Genomic DNA, 23216 nt, shown 5'->3' with positions numbered 1-23216 from the left:
TTAAGATTTTATCCTAAACCTCCGGGAGGGGAGGGCTAGGGTTAAAACATACTCAGTTACTCAAAGGGGCTTGCTTTGGTTGAAGGCTATGCCCCGAGTCTACCCGGGAAGCCCCAGCTCACAGAATGACACTGTTACTAAAATAAGCCCAAAAACTGAAGAGGAGAGGGCACCTTCTATAGAGAGTGGGACTCAAAATTCCAGTTACCGTCAACTCTTTCCTTTCTCTTGTTTCTTACGTCCAGATGATCACACTGCATTGGTCAGCTTTTCTTTGTAGGTGCCTCCCGCATCTGTCCTTCATACTTCTCCCACATGAGCTTTTACAAATCTCATCTTATGCCTGTAATAACCTCCTCACCAGGGCCCCCGTGTCTGGTTTTCTCCCTACCATCTCATGGGCCATGAGCACACTTCCCAGACGTGGCTGGTCACATCTCTGGCCTGCTGAAAAATCTCCAGTGACTACCAACCCCTGGTTCAGGACTGCCCTGGTCATGTTTAGACAGTGACAGGCAGAGGGCTCCGCTCCCTCCCTCTCCACTACCCCCACCCCAAGCCAGAACAAAAAAGCACTATTTTCTAGGATTTGTTAGTGGCCATGATCATGGGTCCCCCCTTGTACTCAGGTTTCTCTTGACCCATATGTAGCAAGATGTGGTCGAAAGGCCTGTTCTTTGGTTTGAAACATGGGGTATGACCCCAACCTACCTTTCCAATGCAATTTTCCACTTTCTCTCTATAGACTCTCCACTTGGTATTGAATCACACATAGTTTCCAATTTATTTTTCACATTCAGCTGCTATGCTTTGCTCAGCATATGTTTTGCTCCTGTCTGAAACCCGCCCCCTCTCCATTGATCTGGAACTAGACTCTGCCCATCCGCCAGGACCCCAGGATGTGAGGCAGTGGGTGAAGGAGTGAACCTAATATAGGAGAGAGATGGTACGGTGCAGTCAAGGACACCTGGGTTGGAATCATGGAAGCATTCCAGGTTAACCTCCCCTTAATTAAGTTTCTCAATGTTTAAATAAGGATAGTGATATCTACCTTATTCAAGAAGAATAAGGCTAGAAAAGGCAGGCTGACACCAGACAACACATGGACTGTGAAGTCACGCCGTGGACCATTAGACAGCAATGTGGCTAAGAGACAGGGTGAAGTGTGAGTTCAACCACCAATGGAATTGGATGTCACCTGCCCATGTCCTTATGATGTTCCCGCTCACCATGGCTAACTAATGCTGCCCACGCTCTTTTAATTTTAGTGAACATCATTGACCAAGTCTGGGCTTCTGGGGCTGCCGTGCACGTCATGCATGAGTGACAGTTCACGGCTACACTCATTCATGCTTTCACCCTACCAATAGGTGCATCTCCTACCAATATTGAACACCTCCTGTGTGCTGGATGGGAGGCAAAACCAAAAATGAGTGAGAGGGCTGGAATGGCACGAGCTGTATAAAAGGCTGGATGCAATGTCTAGGACAGAGCAGGTGGCACGTGTCCCTTCCAGGGCAAAGCTTTGAAGCATTTCATTGCTGGTGCAATTCTCCAGCTTTTCCCCTCTTGCCCTGCAATCATGAAGGAGATGTCCAGGCAACGGGATAAAAAGATAAGAACAGTCTGTGTCACAGAGATATGCATAGAGGACAGCTGTCCTGGAGACTCACCAGATCCACAGTGGACTCCGTATGAGTGAGAACTAAACTTTTATTTTGTTAAGTCACTTGTGACAGTGTAGGGCTGACTCTTCACGCGGCATAACCCCATCCTACCTTGACTGATAGAATAGCTCTCATTATCTCTAATGTTATCATTTGGCAAATAATCATGTGTACTAATGCTTTATGATAGTTCTCCTCTTTATTGACCTTTATTTCTTTACAATTCCTTAACATGGCTTGTAATGATGCCTTGAACTTGCCACGAAGCTGGAGTCTTTCATATACTGTGACCTTGGTTTATATTTTTGGGGCTCTCCTCTTCACTCTCCAACTCACATCCTCCCCTACAACTTCCCCCAAATTTAGAAGTGAACCTTATATACAGCAACTATTTAAGCTTATATGATGACTTCATATCCTCCCTCATATTAGGAAATAATTCTCAAAATATAATGACAATTGTTGATTTTTATTAACTAATACCACTATGCTGCTATGGATCATCAGGAATGAAGCTGACTAGCTACACTAAGACTTTAGGGATTCATGTGTGGATTTACTTGAGCTGTGGCCTCAATGTTCTATGTCAGCCATGGCTCACCACAGGTTGCTGATCATTTCTTACTCACTTATTTTGTTGATCCTAATGTCTGTGGCCCTACTAAATGAGATACTCTGGGTCTCTGGGATTCTCATTCATTTGTCCACCAATATAATCCTTCTCTGAGAGTCAGCTGAGAATAACAGTTATGCAATCTGATTGCATTCTGTCCCCAGTTTGCTTGCCTGTAAAGCAGGAGTAAAAAATGTATCCGGGGCACCTGGGTGGCTCAGTCAGTTAAGCATCTGCCCTCAGGTCATGATCTCAGGGTCCTGGGATCGAGCCCCACATTGGATTCCCTGCTCGGCGGGGAGCCTGCTTCTCCCTCTCCCTATGCCTGACACTCCCTCTGCTAGTGCTCTCTCTCCCTGTCTCTGTCAAATAAATAACTAAAAAATATATATCTTGTAAAGCGGTTGTTAGAATGATACAAATGAATATATATATATATATATACATACATATATATACACTTAGAAAGGTACTTAGAAAGTGTTTTAAAGTACTAAGACAGTGGCTCCTGGCATGCTGTAAGTACTCATTATGATTTACAAAGCACCTACTATGTGACAAATATTAAAGAAATAAGGATGAATAAGAACAAGTGGTTGTCCAGTTCCCAAGGAGTTTACAATCTAGTTAAGGGTGTTGAATATACAAGCAAATAAGTGAACTGTAGTGTGCCAGAGCCAGAGAAAGAGAGAGAGAGCACACACCAATCCACACACACACACACACACTCACACAGCAGATGCAGACATACATGCACACATGGACGCGCTCACACACACGTGTGTGCGACCACTGGCAACGGGTGAGTTACAAACAAGAAAGTGCTCCTTCCCCTTGGAAGAAGGGAAGCCAGGAAAGGCTCAGTAGGGAACCTGATAGCTCAACCCAGTCTTACTGGGTTCGTATTTGCTGGGCAAGAGGGAGCACAAGGATGCCCAGGTGCTTAAGGAGTGTGAGAAGAGGCATAAAACAACATTTATTCACTCAACAAATATTTATCAAGTGCTTCCCTCATACTTGGCGCAGCATTAAGTACTGGGATACAGCAGTTGACAACACTGATGGGGTTTTTGCTTTCACTGAGCTAATTTTCTCATAGAAGAGATGAACAATAAACCCAGTAAGCAAGTAATAATCCAAAGAGAAAACACAGTGGGTAAGATGGCTGGAGTGAGGCTGGGGATCGGTTGCCCGAGTAGCATGTGGAGTGTGAGACGTGTGAGCAGAGCCCAGGGGACACCAACCCCCACCTCTCTGTTATCCTTTTCCCTGAACCTCCTCTAACCCCACTGGGTAGACTTGCCCTCCCACTGTATAGACTTAATATTTTGAGCATGTTTTCCTTCCTTCCAGTGGCCCACAGACTCCGAACTCACCTGCAGGTGGATTGTTCCAGACCCAGACTGGGGACGAGGGAGTGGGAACCCCGTTCTGGGCTCTCCACCTAAGATCCAGCTTCTAACCCAGTTCACTGTTTAGCAGCCACAGAGGTGCATCTTGGCTTCCCTCTGCCCTATTACGCTTGTCTTATTTCTCGGCTGCCTCAGAACTTGGGAAGGGAAGAGAACTCTGATTGTGAAGATAAAAGTTTTTATACGATAAAAACCCTCCCTCCCTCCACACACCTCAAAACTAAATTAGAAACCACTATCCTCATCTATCAAACTTGTCACCTTAATGAAAAATCTTTCAAATCTTTTACTTAATAGCTCCAAAGACATTGCTAGGGGTGTGACTTAGAAGTCTGGCCAGAATGGTATAATAAGGCAAATCCTCCAGAAGCAGTGAGTACTGGAGGATGGGACGAGGAATGGGATGTGCTTGGTGCCAGTGTCGAACCTAGAGCACACAGGTCATGGTCAGTAGCCAGAAGGAGGAAGCTTGAAGCCTTCAGACATTCTTAGCTTTTTAAAACCATGTTAGAAAAAGAATCACTTGAATTTTTCTTTGCAGAATTTAAAGGCGTTTTCAACATATTTACACATTTGCTTCACAACCTCCTTATGAGGCAGGATGGGATTCTAACGTTATCGGCAAGAAATATTAATGGCCTGGTTACTATCTACGGGACTCAGCGCTGAGCATGAGGGAGATTTAAAAAAAAAAAAAAAAGACAAAGAATAAGATACATGGTCCCTGACCTTGAATGCCTTACCCTCTTATCTAGAAAGACTGCTCAGAGCCCCCAAAGCATTATGGATCAAAAAAGGAAACACAAGACACATGTCAAATAGATGGCAAAGATTTTTTAAAAATGCTCCAGGAGTCGAGGGGAGGGAACATCTGTTGAAATCAAGAGTGATTACAATGGTTTCGTGGAGGAGTTTATAGACAGGAGAACATCAGAGAAATGTTAAAAATCCCAACTACACACGCTGGAGAAACTGGCACCAGAAACCGCACTTCTGGTAGAAGCTCCTAGAATGCGTCCCGCATCTCTTTGCACAGTCCTCCTGTGCCTGGCACCCCGGGATCGCATCCTACCGTGGCTGAGTGTCTCCTAAATCTGAGAAGGACATCAAACGCCACCCACCGCAACGCACAGGAAGTGCTCTGCCCGCCGTGCCATCCTGACTTTGCCACCGGGATGATGAGAAGCGCAGACTCTGCACCGACTCTCCTCTGCGGAGCCAGGCAGGGCCTGCCAGCTTTGCTGGCACGATCGGGCCTGCAGAATTGTACTGCACACATTGCCAGGCCCCGAGCCTGAAGGGCACAGGAAGCCAGTGTTCAGAGCAGGGACGGTGAGTAATGATTACAAAGTCCTCACCCTCTGAAGGAGGCGTAAGGCCGGCCAGGAGGAGGAAGAAATGAAAGGGGCATCTGGGCTGTGCGAGTCCTGCCCGGGATACACCGGCTGCCACAGTCATTATATTTTTTTCTGGCTGCGTAGACATGTTGCTATGGAACCAATACATGCCATTGCGACTTGGCCTCTAGCAAAGAAAATCACATCACTGGCAAGAGCATTTCCCTAGATTTCCCTTAAAGGGATACCATCGAGGGAGCACTGTTCTAGCTCAGAAACAACAGCAGTATTGTTCCAGGCTGCAGTCCCCCGCGGTCCATGAAATGGAGCCTAGCGACTCAGGTTTTAGGAGGCGTTCATACATGTGGCATGTGGGCCTACATGGTACGAACCCCAAGTTTGGGGAGCAGTCTCTGAGCTGCTTTTTCAGTAAGAAATGCGTGGCCTGGGCACCTGGGTGGCTCAGTCAGTTAAGCATCTGCCTTCAGCTCAGGTCATGATCCCAGGGTACTGGGATCGAACCCCACACTGGGCTCCCTGCTCAGTGGGGAGTCTCCTTCTCCCTCTGCCTCTCCCCGTGCTTGTGCTCACTCTCCCTCAAATAAATACATAAAATCTTTTTAAAAAAAGAAGGGAGAGAGAGAAAGAAATGCATGGCTTCAGTTTGTGTATAGTGTCCCTGCAACTGGTAAAAGCAAACAGTCTGGAATACGTGGAGGTCATGACTTGCTGCCTCCTGACTGTCAACTTCAAACTACTCATGACCCCAGCCGGAACCAAAGTCGCCCCGAGTGGCTGGCACACATCCAGGTGGCCCGGACTTTACTTCTCTTGCTTCAGGCCTCTCTAGCAGTTTCTTCTTTACTAAGTGAACAGGACGAAGCAGGACGTGAGATCTGGCCCTTCCCTCCTTGCAGAGGCCCTAAATTGTCCTTTTAGTCTTTATCAATCTCCTCATTCCAGAGACTCTGAGCTTCTCCAGAGAGCAGAAGAGCTCACGTCCCACATCGTACTATGGTGTGCTCTGGGAATAAATGTTTTGGGCTTTTCTTGGATAAGATGAGTAAAGGGAAACCCCAAAGCTCACCCAAACACACATTCATGCACACCACGCACTTGGGGAGGGGAGGGTCTGTATCAGAATAGGAAGCAGCCGACTGCCGGTAACTTAGCAATCCATGGGCTCCTGGGTGGCTCAGTGGTTGAGCATCGGCCTTTGGCTCACGGTGTGATCCCGGGATCCTGGGATCGAGTCCCAATACACTGGGCTCCCCACAGGGAGCCTGCTTCTCCCTCTGCCTATGTCTTTGCCTCTCTCTGTGTGTGTCTCTGATGAATAAATAAATAAAATCTTTAAAAAAATACACTAAGTTGACAAGTGGGATAAAATAACAGACACAGGCTCTCAATACCATACTTAGACCAGCCCCAGGTGATATGAAATGTTTTGGAAATGAGTGCACGTAGCTCGCCAAACTAAATGAACATGATCCAGAGCCAGCTCTAGCACAGGCATCCTTGAAAAAAACCACAGATAAGCCCACCTTCTAGGATTCCAGCGGACGATCAGACTCTCACACTTCCCTCCTTCATGCTCTACAAACACACTCTCATGTAAGAAACAGTACATTTTTTTTTTAAATGAAGAAATGCTTCTCTGTAACCCTCTGTGACGGCAGGTCAAATTTGTACTGCATCATACGGAAGCTGTTAGGCGTGACTCTGCAGGTGCACACAGTCCCGAGTGGGGGCATGTGGGTCTGCAGCTGGCCATTACACACACCTGCAGGTGCGGCATGGCTTCTAGCTGCAAAACAGATGCACCACCCTGTCTGGGCATGTGACACGGAACTTGGCAAATGCAGTGGTTTGGGAAGCGCAAAGGAAAATACGCTCTCTTAGAGGAGGTCTGTAACAGAAGTGTTCTGGGTCCATCCACTCCACCCACCCCTCCTGGTTGTAGCCAAGTAGGATTACTGGAAAGTTAACTAGTTAAACAGCATCACTCTGATGCATGCCGTGGAGGGATGTTATCAGGTCAAATCACCTACAGCTCTGCATCCTGAGAAAGAAATGGGACTCAAAAGACAGCTCTGTGCAGCGTGGGGGGAGCAGGGAAGACCACCACGTGTCTGGGAGTCAAGTGCCTCTCAGCATCCCAGCTCCGTTGCTGTCAGAGAAGCCCCCAGACAGGTGATACGAGGCCCTCTGGGCCTCAGCTGCCCCATCCATACAGAGGGGCTTTGCCAGATGGGCTCTAAAGTCCCATCTAATGCTCACATCCTATTACTCTGTCATGATATTCGCGAGACGGTGTGTCATAGGAGCAAAACGGATGGTTTCTCCTTGCCCATGGCTATATTTCTGTGCATCAGTCACTGAAGAAAAAGAGAAACTTTCTGTCTCATCCTCCCTGCAAGCTGGACAAGGTATGAGCAACAACAGTAATAATTCATCAGAGGCAAAAACGTGTGTATAGCAAAAAGAAACAGCAGAAAAATATAAGAGAGAAACCTTCCCTTCTGAAGGGAAGAGATGTGAGGGGTAGAAAGAACATTTTGGTTCCAAGTGGGAGAAAGCTACTAGAGAACGCAAGCTATCAAGCACTTTTCTTGAAGCTTCACAAGAAATGGATAAAATATTGATGTGAAAATACATATATTTTATATGAAATGATATATATAAAAGACATAAAAGATAACGTAAAAAAAATAGAAGAGTCCAAGGATCACTCACCCTATGAAAACAGCAGACTGGTTTCTTTTCACCCAGAAGAAGGACTAATTTCTTTGGAAAACTGGAAGAGAAAGAGATTTTTAAATAAACAACATGAAATCTATACTTCAGGTCAGCACAGGAAGGCAGGCCTAGCGATTATAAACAATCCCAGCTCCCGGCCACTTTGGCACTTAGTAGGTACACAGTACATGTCTGATGGGTGGTTAGACTTGCAATTGCTTGGCCAACTGCATGAATTTTGAAAACAGAGCTTTGAACATTCAATATGTAGAAAGTAATCCTGTGCACGATTCCTTGATTACAAAATACAAGAACCTTATGACAAAGGAGGGTATATAGCCAGGTCTGGGAAATCATTTATCAGGTGGATCTTTCAAAATGCGTCTGCAGCCCCATGTGAGGATGCTTTAGTAAGTACCCAGCGTACCCCATGACTGCCCTGTGCCCTTTCCTCACCTTCCCCACCCCAAAATGGTACACCTACAACTCCACGCACACCCTGCTGAGGTCAGTGACCTCACAGGGATCTGTAATAGGGCTCATAGGGGGATGTGGACTTGGCAGAGAGGCACCAGGGGCCACATATCACGCCGACTGGGTAATCTCGTGAGGAGCCACGGTGTTTGGGATCAAGTGTGGGAAAGAACAGAGATGATGTGAATGTTGGAAGCGGAAGCCTGAAAGACAAAGAGAGATAAGGGGGTGACAGCAACAGATTGTGTAATCTACATCACAGAAGGAACTCATCTCAAGATCCAAGTTTTTAAAAATTTCCAGAGACTGTTTTAAAGACGCCTTTGCAGGTTTAGGAGGGGATGTGAGGTGGAGCTGGTATAGCTCCAGAGACTGGCAAACTTCACATGATCCCAGAGCATTCGGGATTAAGTCTATGCGGGCTGTAAGAAGACCACTTGATGTGGTTCTGCCTCCTGCGAAGTTCACAGTCTCACTGAAAACACTTACAGGGTAACAACACAGGAGCAAAAGACGGTACATGCTGGTACAGTCTCTGAGCACCTTCTTTTTAAAGCAACACTTTATAATCTGCGCACAGACATTAACCTTTTCATCCTAACGGCAGCAAGATGTCTACAGTAAGAACCACAAAGATCAGAAATGCTAATTTCAGACCCGAGTCTGCATCTCAGCTCAGGTGCACATCCAGTGGTGGCACTCAAGATATAAACTCTCAAAACGCTTTCCTCAATGGCAATACGAATACCCACGTCGTATCAGTTTCACATTCTTATTTCAGGTGCTTGACCCATAGGAGAGACTTGGGGAAAGAAAAAGCTCTCATGCCATGTGGCACAAAATGTTTCTAGGTCTGCATGAATCCAGAATACACAGGAGAGATTTTTATAATTTCATAACTTGTGAGATTGTGAGTACCTGTATTGTCTTCTCTTTTTCCCCAACCCCTCAAAAGTAGATGAGTCAAATGATAGCACAGCAAAACATCTACTGTGAACAATTAGATGATATACATGAGGAAGCAATCCAAAGAAGACAAGTCAGCAAGCCCCACCAATAATCCCTATGAACATATTGGTGTATATGGCTCTAGTTTCTCTCCTACAGTCAGGTACACAGAGTTTATTATTATACGTGTCCTTATATAAATAAAATTGCATACATACATTTATTTGTGATATACAATGATGTTACATATTGTATGTAATTCATACTGTTTGGCAGTCTGATAATATCTTACTTGTTATATTACAAACCTCTTTTAATATCAATAAATCCATCTCCATCATCATTCTTTTCTTTTAAAGACTTTATTTTTTAAGTCATCTCTACACCCAACATGGGGTTGGACTCACAACCCCAAGGTCAACAGTCACATGCTCTACTGAATGAGCCAGCCAGGTGCTCTTCTGTCCTAATTCTTAAAGAACTACAAGACTCCTTCATTGAAAGAATGAACCACTAAATAAACAGTTGTTGAATTTACAGAGTCTACCAACATGCCCCAGGTTTTTGAGAAATGACCACATGATAGCACATGGTTTTCTTCTACATTTTTGTCAAGGCTGAAGAAGGCAAAGTGAAATAAATATCAGAAATCTTAACAACAAAAAAAAACTATTGGTTTGTGTGGGTGTCCCTTAGAATACAAACTGGCATTAACCCCACAGGCAGTATCACAAATGACAATATTCACTGAGCTTCCAATATATTGGAAGAGGACAACATATTAAAGCCTAGGGCTAATGGTAGCTAGAGATGCCAACACTCGAGCTATGAAGTCCTAAGTGTGAAGTTACAGGAGTGTCCTGTGTTGAGTGTGATCATGGAACAAAGTTACCTAATGATAGAAAGGTAAACTGAAAATTGTAGAGTCTTGAGCAATTTTAAAAATTATCATTGCATTACACAAACTTTAAAAAACCTAAAAAAAAAAATCGGGATTTGCCATATTAGAAAACATAAGAGGTAGAATGTTTGTGCAGCCTCAGTATTTCTAATCTAGTTCCCTTCTCGAAGGGAATGGTTGATTTGCTAACACATATGTGATACAGTTTTGCTTGAGTTGCACGACACAACCTTATCCTCGATTGAGAAAATCGTGCCGTACCTCAAAATGTGACTGACTAGCAACATTTCAGGAAAATACCACTTTGGGTAGGGGGGAGGCTGAGGGAGTGAATGTATCCCCACAACCTGCAAAGAGCGTGGGGCTAATTCCTCCTCCAGTTAGGAATGTAATTGACCCTTTCTAAGTATTACCAACACTGCTTGGACAAGCAGGGAGCAGCAGAGAAAGGTAGGACATAACTGTGGTGTCAGAGAAATGCCATATCAGTTACTGACTGGAAAATCCCATAGGGACCAAAAGTGGAGAAACAATGGAGAGAAATGTTAACAGTTTGGTTTCTGAAACAGCGAATGGACAGGTGATAACCCCTTCGCATGCTACCTTCCAACAAAAGTTCCCTGAAAATCGACCCCTCGCCCAGGGGATTCAAGTTTCAGGGGAAGTGACAGTCTGAGGAGTCACTCGGTCTCTTGGAAGAGACTTCTGCTGCTCTCTTTGGCCCACGTGGAATAGTCAGCATTAGGAGGTAAGAACACAGACCTTAAATGTTAGCACTGGATAGAATCAGAGAAATATCTCAACAACTCACACCAGGGACTGTATGTCACAGAAACCGAACTGGGCTACTCTTCACAGATCTCCTCTGATGGTACAATTCAGGAGTGAGGGAGCTGTCCCTAGATCCGACACTGAACTTCTTATAGGAAAGGACATTTTGCTTTGCTTAAAACTCTTCTGGTGGTCAATGCTTCCTCCATGAGAAAGAACCAGATGGGCAGGCTGTGGAGTGTGCTATGCAATGTCTCTTCTATGCAAAGCCAAATGATGCACCTCTCTCTTTAAATTTGCTTTTGAAGGGTCTTTCGTATCTTCTGACAGTGCACATGGATTGGCCCAGAACACATTCTTTATAGCAGACCTGTAGAGCCATGGAAAATTGTGGTTTAAATCCTAGCATCTCTGTCCAATGGTGTGCCCAGCCAGGATATGACCTGGCCAGGAAAACTGTGCTGACACCATATATTCCACACTTACATTTTTTGGACTACTGACTTGGGAAATTTTTGCCTTATCATTGTATAATCGTGTAGTATCATCCTGGGTAACCGCACTGGATTCCTTAATATTGGCTACTAGCACGTACTGAGTGGCTATTGTGTGGCAACAAGATTTCATCTGTCATCTCTTCTCCTCACAAACTCTCTGTAAAATAAGACATATTAGCCTCATTGATCATAAGAGGAAAACAAGGTTCAAGACAAGCAACCTGACCGAAGTTGCAAAACCAGTAACTGATAAAGCAAAAATTCAAAGTGAGGTTTGACTGGGTTTCACAGCCAAAGAGAAAAGAGATGAGCGCCCTGGCACCCTGCATATGGATTTTTATAAGAAAGCTGCAATACATAGCATTCTGTCAAATGCACAAAAAAAGAGCACTTGCTTTCACCAAATAAGCAGATACTCCCTTTGCAGGTTGTTGTATGGGAGTAGCAAGCAAGGATGACCGAACAAAAGTTATCCAGGACATTCCGGGGCGAGCATGGCATTAAATCGTCCAACAGGTGCTAGGCAAGCATTCTCCAGCAGAACAGCAGGATTAAAGTGCTGACAGTTGCAACGACACAAAATGTAGCCTTGGCAAGTTGGTCTAACAATTACTTTGCATCATTCTGATTATGAGCCACAAGCATGCAATCAACAGCATAGAGACGATCTTAAATGATCTCCATCAGCATTTTACTTTACTTATCAAAGCGTGGCAGATGGAACACACTCTGATCTGACCTCAACGCAATGTTAATGACCCAAACACAAAGAATGTGCAGGAGCAATAAGGATGCAAGAGCATTGGCCTTGCTGGGGATCATTGGTTACAAAAGATGCCTTTTATTTCATTCAGTTTTTCCATTTATTACTTCAGAGTAAAAAAAATACTATCTATGTGTTTCTCATCTGATAAATTTATCCACAGTCTAACTCAATTTAAAGATTTAAGTAACTTTACAAATTCCCCAGACTTAATATCGCATGTCATACATACTTCTACAAGGAGCACTTTCCGTCTTCCGTTGTACATTTTTGTGGGTACACATTCCCCGATTGCAGCCCAGCTCTGAGAGCCTGGAATTGACATCATTTATTTCTGTCTTCCCAACCCCTAGCCCAGTGCCCGGCGTATATGGCAGACATTCAAAATATGCAGAAATGAATGAATTCTCATTGGACCGTAAATAAGAAGGCATGCTTACTGAAAGCATGAATGACCCCAAGTTGTTCTGAGAAGTCACTAGTACTTCAAAGAGCAGGATCTGAATTCCAAAACTTCTCTTCAAATTGGAAAGATAATGGTAAACACATACAAAAATTTAGTAGAGAACTGTTCTTAGGGAGTAAAAAATATATATAAATATTAAAAAAAAATACTGCCCTCATATCGACTGAATTAAATCATCTACAAAAAGACCATCCCAAGAGATCTAACCTCAACAGCAAAGCCTGTAACTGAAGAGGGAGATAGTATCTGGAGAGTGGTTTCCAAGGAGAGTAATTAAAATCACTGGAGGTTAGAGTACCAGATCTGGAAGAGAAATACTGATTATTAGATTATCGAGGGAAAAAAGAGGTCAACTTTCCTTCTCCAAAAATAAAGTAAAAGGACCATAAAATTTTCAATATATCAGCACTACTACGACCAATGCCTAGCACTTCACTGGCACATCTCAGTTGGGGCAGTAAGAGTCATGAAATGGGACAAGGACTCTATTTTGCCTTTAGATAAATATTATACCTGCGGCAAAATGTAAGCAGGTTCATCCATGATTGGGATCCTATTTGGATGATATAAAATGAGTGCTCTATGCTCTGTGTAAGAAAATCTCTTCAGGTAGATGTCACTCCTGGTTTGATGATTTCTCGGGTATCTGTGTGTGTGTGTGTGTGTGTGTGTGTGTGTGTAGGATTTCCAATGGTCTCAAAGGGTGTTATCTATAATGAAATAAGGTAATATATGTTTAATATTCTTGAATAGTCAATGTTTAACTTATGTTTAATAAGTTTTGAATTGCCAAAATACACCACGTAGACTTTTCAAAGGCAATGCCCATAAACCTCAACAATCCTTCAAGCAGGAAGCATAAATTTATTGTATGAACGGCCAAAAGGCTAAACAGAAGGCGAAACAAAATCAGCAAACCGACGGTAACTCAGAATTCCAAAATTGGCAATCACTGCCTTGGCAAAGCTGCATCTCTGACTCGGAGGGAGGAGTAAGAGAAGCAGGATGCTATTTTTAGGGTAAAAGGCAGCAAGTTTTTTATGCTCCACACTTTCGGGCCATGCCCCTGCAGTACAACTCCTCTCACTGCCGTTAAAGAGCACAGCTACTTCACCGAAGTTCGGTATCAACAGGAAATAGCACAGGGGAAAGGCCAGAGTTAGGGAGTAGGGCTTTAAATGTGCAGCCTGTGCCAGACACGTCTCTCTCACATCTGGCCAGCACAGGTGGTGCTAGATGCAAAAGCTACTGCCCCCATCAAATAACAAAGGCCTAGAGGACACAATTTTGGTCGCAAAGCTGGAGTTCAATAACTACTTAAAAGCTATCATACTCGCATCTATGTGAGCTTTATAGTTCTCAAAGTGCTCACTGTAGAGCGAACAGTCGGCAGTGAACATTGTTAGATTATATATAAGAGTTTTAAAAAGGGTACCTTTTAAATGTCTACAACAGCCAAGGGCTGGCAAACTTTTTCAGGAAAGGGGCCAGATAGCAAACGTTTTAGGCTTTGTGGGCCTGATGATCTCCATCACAGGCACCCAGCTCCGCCACTGTAGCACCACGGAAGCCACAGACAGTGCTAATCGCAATGCGCATGGCTGTGTTCCAATAAAACTTTATTTTCCAAAACAGGTGGGGGTGGGGGATTTGGCCCACAGGCCAGAGTCTGTCCACCCCTGGTCCAGAATATCATTATACTGGGAAATGGTAAGATATAATCTCTGCTTCCTTCTTTTCCCCAAAACAGATTACATTTTTGTTTCTGTGGAAATTAATAAAGGAAACCTCATTAGAGTGGACTTGGGAGACTAAAAGGGGAGGCAGGAAAGGGGAGCTGCACCACTCAACATCAATCATAGGAAAATTGCCAATTATAGACCCCTAGGCAAGACTCTTCGGCAGAAAAGAATCATCAGTTATAGGTCCCAACAGGGAAAGATGTACATCGCAAAATTCTATAATTCCACCACCCCTGCAACTCAGCCAGTTGAGAAACGGTCATCACCCTGAACTCTTGCTCTTCTCCAACAGATTTTCTCTCCAAACAACTCCTTTCAAATTCCTCCTTTTCCATAAAATAACATTCCTCTTCTTTGTTTGTTGGATTTGCCTGTGTTTGGCTGTAGCTTCCATGTCCCAAATAGCGATTCTTTGCTATTCCTGAATAAACCCATTTTTGCTGAGAAATAACTGCAAGGTTTTTTTTTTTTTAAGACTTTATGTACTTATTCATGAGAGATACAGAGAGAGAGACAGAGACACAGGCAGAGGGAGAAGCAGGCTCCCTGCGGGGAGCCCGATGGAGGACTCGATCCCAGGACCTCGGGATCATGACCTGAGCCAAAGGCAGACGCTCAACCACTGACACTCCACCCAGGTACCCGTTAAAGTTTTATTTTTAAGGTTAATATTAGTATAGAGTTAAGATGGTAATATCCAAAAGCAGGGAGTGACTTAGTTTTGCAGTGTCCATTAAACCTCCCCCACAACAGCAAGGGCAGATCTTTCCTTCCGACACAGAGTTTTACAGAGCGGCAAGTCTCTGTGCATTCATCTCTGCATTACGTATGTGCAAAGAGGACAGGCAGCCCCACAGAACACCAGACAAACATTCTGTGGCTTCTTGAAGTAGCACACTGCCCAGAATCAAGAGGACACCAGTGCAACCACAAGAAACAAACCACCTGACTAAAAACTGGGCAAAGGTCTTGAATAGACATCCTTCCGAAGAAGATACACAAATGGCCAACAGGCACTTCAAAAGTTGCTCAACCTCACTCATCGTGAGCAGAATGCAAATCAAAGCCACAGTGAGATCGTTCACACCCAAGAGGATGGCTATTTGGCTATTTACAAACAACGGCAAATGCAAAACAATGAGAACAGAAAATGACACACTATGTTGGCCAGGACATGGAACCATTGCCACCCTCACGCCTGCTGGTGGGAATGCACAATGGTATGCGGCTGCTGCGGAAGAACAGCGTGGTGATCCTTCAAAAACTGAAATGTAAAATGATTATATGGTCCAGCAATTCCACTTCTGGGTATATACCCCAAAGAAGTGAAAGCAGGGAGTTCAACATACGTCTGCGTTCACCCAGGTCCCCAGTGGCACTCCGCACAAAACCCAAAAGGTGGAAGACGTAACTCAAGGGTGACTAAACGAAATATGGTAGATGGACATGATGGAATATTATTCAGCCTTAAAGAGGACGCAAGCTCAGATACATGCTGCAGCATACAGAGCCCTGAGGACATTTGCTAAGTGAAGTAAGCCAGTCACTAAAAGACAAATACTGCATGAGTCCACCTCTTTGGGGGTACAGAGGAGGAAAATCCACAGAGAGAGAAAGTGGCTGCCAGAGGCTAGGGGGAGAGGGGGCATGGGGAGTTAGTGCTTCTTGAGAATGGGGTTTCAGTTTGAGAGGATGTAAAACATTCTGGAGATGGATGGTGGTGATGGTTGCACCACCATGTGAATGTACTTAATGTAAGTGAGCTGGATACTTAAAAATAGTAAATTCTAGTGATCCCTGGGTGGCGCAGCGGTTTGGCCCCTGCCTTTGGTCCAGGGCGCGATCCTGGAGACCCGGGATCAAATCCCACGTCGGGCTCCTGGTGCATGGAGCCTGCTTCTCCCTCTGCCTGTGTCTCTGCCTCTCTCTCTCTCTCTCTCTGTGACTATCATAAATAAATAAAAATTTAAAAAAAAATAGTAAATTCTAGGAGTGCCGAGGGGAGTTCAGTCAGTTAAGCTTTAGCCTTTGGTTCAGGTTGTGATCCCCGGGTCCTGGGGTCAAGCCCCATGTAGGGCTCCCTGCTCAGTGAGGAGCCTGCTTCTCCCTCTCTATCTGCTTATTTTTTTTTTTAAGATTTTATTTATTTATTAGACACACACACACACACACACACACACACACACACAGAGGGGCAGAGACACAGGCAAAGGGAGAAACAGGCTCCGTGCAGGGAGCCTGACGTGGGACTCGATCCCGGGTCTCCAGGATCACGCCCTGGGCTGAAGGCAGCGTTAAACCGCTAAGCCACCAGGGCTACCCTCTCCATCTGCTTCTAACCTCCATTTGTACTCTCTCTCTCTTTCTCTTTCTCAAAATATAGAAATAAAACCTTAAAAAAATAGTAACTTCTGTGTTACATACATTTTCCCACAATTAAACAAAACAAAACAAAACAGCTTTGTGAACACTTGCTCCTCTGTGGGAGCTTTTCAAGTGATCTATTTGGACCAGGATATCCCAACACCATCCAAGTCACTCTTGCTTGAGATGGCTGATTTATGGGAGGCAGTTAAGGACATGGAGGGTTCTAGGAAATTGGTTAAAATCTGAGAGCCTTCACATCTAGGAATCATTTGGACTAAAAGAGAGTAAGACTCAGAGTGAACTCTGCACAGATTGGTGATATGGCCAGGAAGCCTGCAATATTCTCTCTGAGTGCTATTTCCCCCAAGATTCCATTTGACAGTGGTTCAGGAGGAAAGTCAATTATAGGTAGGAATAAAAGTTAGGGAAGTTTACCTACCCGATGGAAGGCACAAGGAAAAGTAAAGGAAATCCCTATAATTAAGGCAAAGTGACTCTATCTTTTAGGATCATGGTGAAAAACTCACCACTTCTAAGTAAGAGTAAGTCTCTCTCTCCCTAACCTTGCTCTCTTTGGTCACACACACATATGACCACCATTAGTTGACTAGCGTGAAATGTAAGCTCCTCTGAATCTAATTCTGCATAACCCTTCATACCATACAGCATGCCTAAGAGGTGACCTCATGAAAACTGTCTTTCTTTAGCATTATTCCGTGGATTACTCAGGTATCATCCTTGCAAAAGTCAAGCTAATCTAGGGCTGCATTACCGACGACAAGCAGAATGGTGCGGAGTCATGGTTTCTCAGCTGCAGGCAAAGGATACCACCGCTTGTCATTTATTTTTGTTAAGAAATAGGGAAGATACCTCCAAGCCAGCCCAGCCCTATGAGAGGAGAACAGTCTGAAGACTGCACAGCTGATATATGACATTGGTGATTACCTGTAGGTGATGACAGGTCTTCCCCCATGGCACCAACGAGGCAGAAGGTTGTGCCATTTCCAACTCAGTTAACCAGGATGGTCACCAGAGTGTCCATATATCCCAGTTGACTGCAATGTTTTCTGGCTATCAGAATTTTATTTTATATATTTTTAAAAGTTTTATTTATTTTTTCGTGAGAAACACACACACACAGAGAGAGGCAGAGACACAAGCAGAGGGAGAAGCAGGCTCCATGCAGGGAGCCTGATGTAGGAATCGATCCCAGGTCTCCAGGATCATGGCCTGGGCTGAGGGCTGTGCTAAACCGCTGAGCCACCCGGGCTGCCCTGGCTATCAGAATTTTAATCAACATATAAGAAAGTGTAGTTTTCATTGGAGGGCACATACATCTATTATAACCATTTTTGACAGCTTTTGTCAGAGAATTCACAGTATTGAACAAAAACGTGTATATGAAAAAAAAACTGCTAGAGGAAAAAAGGAAATACAGGGGAAGAGTTTATACCACACTTTCAGACAGCTAAAGCCAGCAGCGTGCAGAAAAATGTTCAATGACTAGCTGGAGGGGAGAGAGGAGTCCTGATTTGTAGTGTTTGCAGATGTCTCTAGTATAAACATTCCCACCATGGCCGATTTCAAGCTAGCAATGATGCCAACCTGCTCTCAAAATTCCTCAAAATTGAACAGTTGGCTTGTGAGAGCCGGTGCAAGCTGGCTGCAACCCACCACTGGCCAAAACCCATCTCCTTCATCCCACCAAGATCAAGCAACCGGACCCCTCTGATCCATACCTAAGATAACTCCCCTAAGTGAAAGTCAATCGGTAATCAGGCCTCTTCCTATCCACCAGAAGATATCTGTTCCCACTACCACATCGTATTTTTTTATTTTTATTTTTTAGTCTCGTCATCAGGAGTAAACCACACTCAAGTCCAATGTCATGTAAAAAGCCTTCTCCGGGGCTCCTGGGTGGCTCAGTGGTTGAGCATCTGCCTTTGGCTCAGGCAGTGATCCCAGGGTTCTGGGACCGAGTCCCCACAGGGAGCCTGCTTCTCCCTCTGCCTGTGTCTCTGCCTCTCTCTGTGTCTCTCATGAAAAAAATAAATAGTCTGACTGCTCTATTGCTAGCTCTTCTCTATGCTGAATTTCTACAGCACCCCTATATAGTCTACTGACCTCTCTTGGGATTCCAGAGGGCCGGGCTCCATGGGGGCAGGGAAGTTCTCACAGCACTAAGCATAGGGCAGAGTCTGACCCGGCCTGAACTGGCTTGACTGGTGGGGCTGACTTCTGTCCAGGCAGCTCCAGTGAGTTCGCTCACCAGCTGCTCACGCCTGTGCGCGCCAAACTCCCACAAAACTAGGGTGGGAACTAATATTTGTTGGGCATCAAATTCCTGCATCCGCCCTGTGCCCAGAACTAGGTCCCTAATACCATTCCTCAAAAAAAGGAGTCAGGGCTACCTGGAGAAATGGCCCGATTCCAAGACTGGGGCAAGGGAGAGTCGAGAGGAGCACGAAGGAAATGCTCACTAACAAAGACACAACGATGGGGGAGCAGATCAGAGGGACTACAGGAGACGATACCCCTAATATTCTTGAAAGCACTGCCAGTGGCCCAAACTGTAAGTACTTGTATAACAATGTAAACAGCAATGTACTCGGGATGCCTGGTGGCTCAAGTTGTGATCCTGGGGTCCCGGGATTGAGTCCCACATTGGGCTCCCCCCAGGGAGCCTGCTTCTCCCTCTGCCTGTGTCTCTGCCTCTCTCTCTGGGTCTCTCATGAATAAATACATAAAATAAAATCTTTAAAAAAATAGCAATGTACTGGATTATAATCAAAAGTACAAAATAAATACCCTCGAGTTCACACAGACATCAAGAAATGACTGTATAAATAGGTAAGTGGGGGAGGAACGGATCGATCTCCCATGTATAAGAATTCTGAATAATAAAAAAAAAGAATTCTGAATAATCTGTGTAGATACTTAGGCCGCAGGGAGGCGGACACAGCTCCCCACTCCTTAGATGAGGGTTCTTTCCGAAGACGGGGGCGTGTGAAAGGAGTAACTGTAAAGTGTCGACAACCTGACAAACACCACCCCAGCCCGGCGATCAAGTGCGAGATAGCCAAGGGAAGTCACAGCAACAGCGTGCGCCCTCGATCCGGACAGTACGTGAGACAAATGGCAATCTCCCAACTTTGAGCAATACTCATCAGTCATCCTGTAGCATGTTCCTCCACTGGAGTTTTTCTAATCATAACAAAAACATAGGAAAAACCCCAATGGAGGGACATTCCACAAGACTGATCAGCACTCCTCAGACGTGTCAAGGGCATCAAAAACAAGTCAGAGAAACCGTCATGTGCAGAGGAGCCGAAGGAGAAGTGCTGGCTTATATGATGCGGTTTCCTAAAGGGATCCGGGGAGAGAAAAGGGATGCCAGGTGAAAGCCAAAGAAATGTCAGTGAAGTAGGGACTTTAGTTACCACTACGACTACTACTAGTACTAAATTCTGCCAAACACTCTGTTAAGTGACTGATCTATGTTATTTTGCTTTATCCCCACAATGCTGTGATATGGCTTCATGCCCATTTTACAGATGGACACAATAGAGACCTATTTTGCCCAAGACAACAGTCCGTAACTGGTGGAATTCAAGTGGAAACTCACATTGAATTGTTCCAAGACTTTTACAAGTTTGAACTTCATTAGTCCTCACAACAACCCAAGAGAACCAAGTAGCAAGGCTATTATTCCCGGTCCTGGTGAGAAAAATGAAGGAGAGGCAGTTCGGGTGGGTTACTCAGGGTGACACACGGCTAGCAAGTGGCACAACCAGAATCTGAATTACAAGGCACTTCAATGCTGAGGACCAAAAACAACACACCTGACACCTTCGTGAAGAACCTGCCCTACAGGGGCACCTGGGTGGCTCAGGGGTTGAGCGTCTGCCTTTAGCTCAGGTCAAGATCCTGGGGTTCTGGGATTGAGTCCCCCATCAGGCTCCTCACAAGAAGCCTGCTTCTCCCTCTGCCTGTGTCTCTGTCTCATTAATAAATAAAATTTAAAAAAAAAGGACTTGCTCTACAGTGTCAGTTTCACCACACAGTGTTGAAATCGTCAATAACCATAACAATAATAAACATCGTAGAGTACACAGTTCATGCCAATGACTTTACAAATATTAACTCACTTAGCCTTCCCATCAAGCCAATGAGCTTCTATTATTCCCCTTGTACGGATAGAAACACTGAGGCACAAAGGAGTTTAAATAATGTTAGTGAGGGCAGCCCCAGTGGCTCAGCGGTTTAGTGCCTTCAGCCCGGGGTGTGATCCTGGAGACCTGGGATCGAGTCCCACGTCAGGCTCCCTGAATGGAGCCTGCTTCTCCCTCTGCCTGTCTCTCTCTCTCTCTCTCTCTCTCTCTGTCTCTCATGAATAAATAAATAAAATCATAAAAAATAAAAATAAATAAGGTGAGTATATAGGTATATTAACTGTATGTCTCTTTCAATTTCTCTTTTATGTTTAAAATTGTGCTTAAAAAGTACAGATGTTTTTAAAAGTCTCTCGTGAACGACTGTGCATGGCCATCATGAAAAGGTTCCTCAGGAGCTGTTTATTGGACTCAAATATATAGAGATCTGATTATTTTCTGGCATTACACTTTTTAAAAATTAGTTTCCTGATTTTTCCTTTTAACATCTTTCCCCTAAAAACTTCCTCCAAACGTCCCACAGTCAAAGACAGCAGTTTTGCCAGCTAATGTGTGACAATTAGGCTGTTAAGTAACAGACCTGAGGCCCATGTTTATTAATTAGCAAATCTTGTATATAATATGAGCTTTAGGCTATGCAGAGCCTTATACTCCACATGGACCTTCCAATCACTTTGGCGCCTTGGATGGATTTCAACAGTTGTACTTATCACAGATCAAAAATACATCATTATTGCTCCAGTCAATAAACATCTCAGTTACATGGCACAGTTAAAATATATTTATTTCTTTGATAATTTTCATGACCTTGCTCATTTACCACTTTCCTTCAATTTCTACTTGGCCTCAGCTCCTGTAGGACCATTTTTTGTTTGCTTAACAAGACGTTTTTCCTGAAATAGATGTTAATTAAATGATTTAGAAAAAAAAAAGTGCCTCTTCTGATTCCAGTATCAGACTGTTATATGTTTTGTAAGAGTTAAAAGTCTCGGGATCCCTGGGTGGCGCAGCGGTTTGGCGCCTGTCTTTGGCCCAGGGCGCGATTCTGGAGACCCCGGATCGAATCCCACATCGGGCTCCCGGTGCATGGAGCCTACTTCTCCCTCTGCCTATGTCTCTGCCTCTTTCTCTCTCTCTCTCTCTCTGTGACTATCATAAAAAAAAAAAAAAAAAAGAGTTAAAAGTCTCATTCTGAGGCAGTCCAGTGGCCCAGCGGTTTAGTGCTGCCTTCAGCCGGGGTGTGATCCTGGAGACCCAGGATCGAGTCCCACATCAGGTTCCCTGCATGGAGCCTGCTTCTCCCTCTGCCTGTGTCCCTGCATCTCTCTCTCTCTCTCTCTCTCTCTCTCTCTCTCTCTGTGTGTGTGTGTGTCTGTCATGAATAAATAAATAAAAATCATTTTTTAAAAAAAATCTCATTCTGGAGCATTTTAGGGGTGCACTGTCCTGAGGTTAGATGCTTGACAAATTCATTAGCACCGGAAAATATTAAAGCTGTCCAGGGACACCTGGATGGCTCACTGGTTGAACGTCTGCTTTCGGCTCAGGTATTGATCTTGGGGGCCTAGGATCAAGTCCTGCAGCAGGCTTCCTGCAGGGAGCCTGCTTCTCCCTCTGCCTCTGTCTCTGCCCCTCTCTGTATGTGTCTCATGAATAAATAAAATCTTTAAAAAAAAAAAAGCCATCTAGAGGGCTTCCTGCCATCCTACTCTGCAAATCAACAGCCTCCCCAACAGTCATAGAAAACAAGTGTTTCTGTCCTGCCAGGTGATGCCACCATGGGCCAGAGCTGGCTCTCTCCTTACCCTCTGACAAGGGCTCCCATGCAAGAGGAGCCATGGATTGGAAATACACACTAACCAGAACAGAGCCAGGATCCAGGCCAAAAATAGACATGCCTGGGAGAAAGAGTCTTCTCAGGAGTAATGTGCAGAGTCTGTACCACAGCCTCCCAACTTGACCATGGTGAGCTTCCAGGCAACTTGCCAGATGAGTACATTCGGTGAAAACCCTTGGGAATCGTTAAATTCCTTAGACCTGCACAAGACACATGCCCATCGAGGAAAATAATTCCCTGTTTCTCTGCCATCTCCAAGACCCTGATTCCCCATGACAGTAAAAAGGCATAGGTAGGTGGTCAGGGCACCAGCTCTGGTCTGAAGATGCTGGACCTATTGCTTAAGCTCACTGTTCTCAGACACACAATTTATAGAACGATCGTGGTAAAGATTAAAGGGTTAATATGTAAAAAAAAAAAAAAAAAGAAAAGAAAAGAAAGAAAAGAAAGCACTCGCAAGGGTACTGGCACAAAGTACGTACTGTATATACACAAGCATTTGCTATTATA

At 44.6% G+C, this 23216-nt stretch overlaps 1 protein-coding gene across 5 annotated transcripts in view; it reads right to left on the bottom strand.

The window, feature by feature from the left end:
- The window catches only part of ATXN1 (ataxin 1), a 402302-nt gene that overhangs the window by 179957 nt on the left and 199129 nt on the right, over positions 1–23216 (bottom strand). For all 5 annotated transcript variants that reach the window (XM_055321812.1, XM_055321809.1, XM_055321814.1 and 2 more), the window contains one exon: positions 7766–7826. The gene's annotated coding sequence lies outside the window, so the exon portion shown is untranslated. The remainder of the gene's footprint in view (positions 1–7765; positions 7827–23216) is intronic.

The sequence above is a fragment of the Nyctereutes procyonoides genome, unplaced genomic scaffold (assembly GCF_905146905.1).
Source record: "Nyctereutes procyonoides isolate TBG_1078 unplaced genomic scaffold, NYPRO_anot_genome, whole genome shotgun sequence".
NCBI classification, from domain to species: domain Eukaryota; kingdom Metazoa; phylum Chordata; class Mammalia; order Carnivora; family Canidae; genus Nyctereutes; species Nyctereutes procyonoides.
Note: the sequence above shows the minus strand (reverse complement) of the source record. Positions and strands in the feature narration are given on the sequence as shown.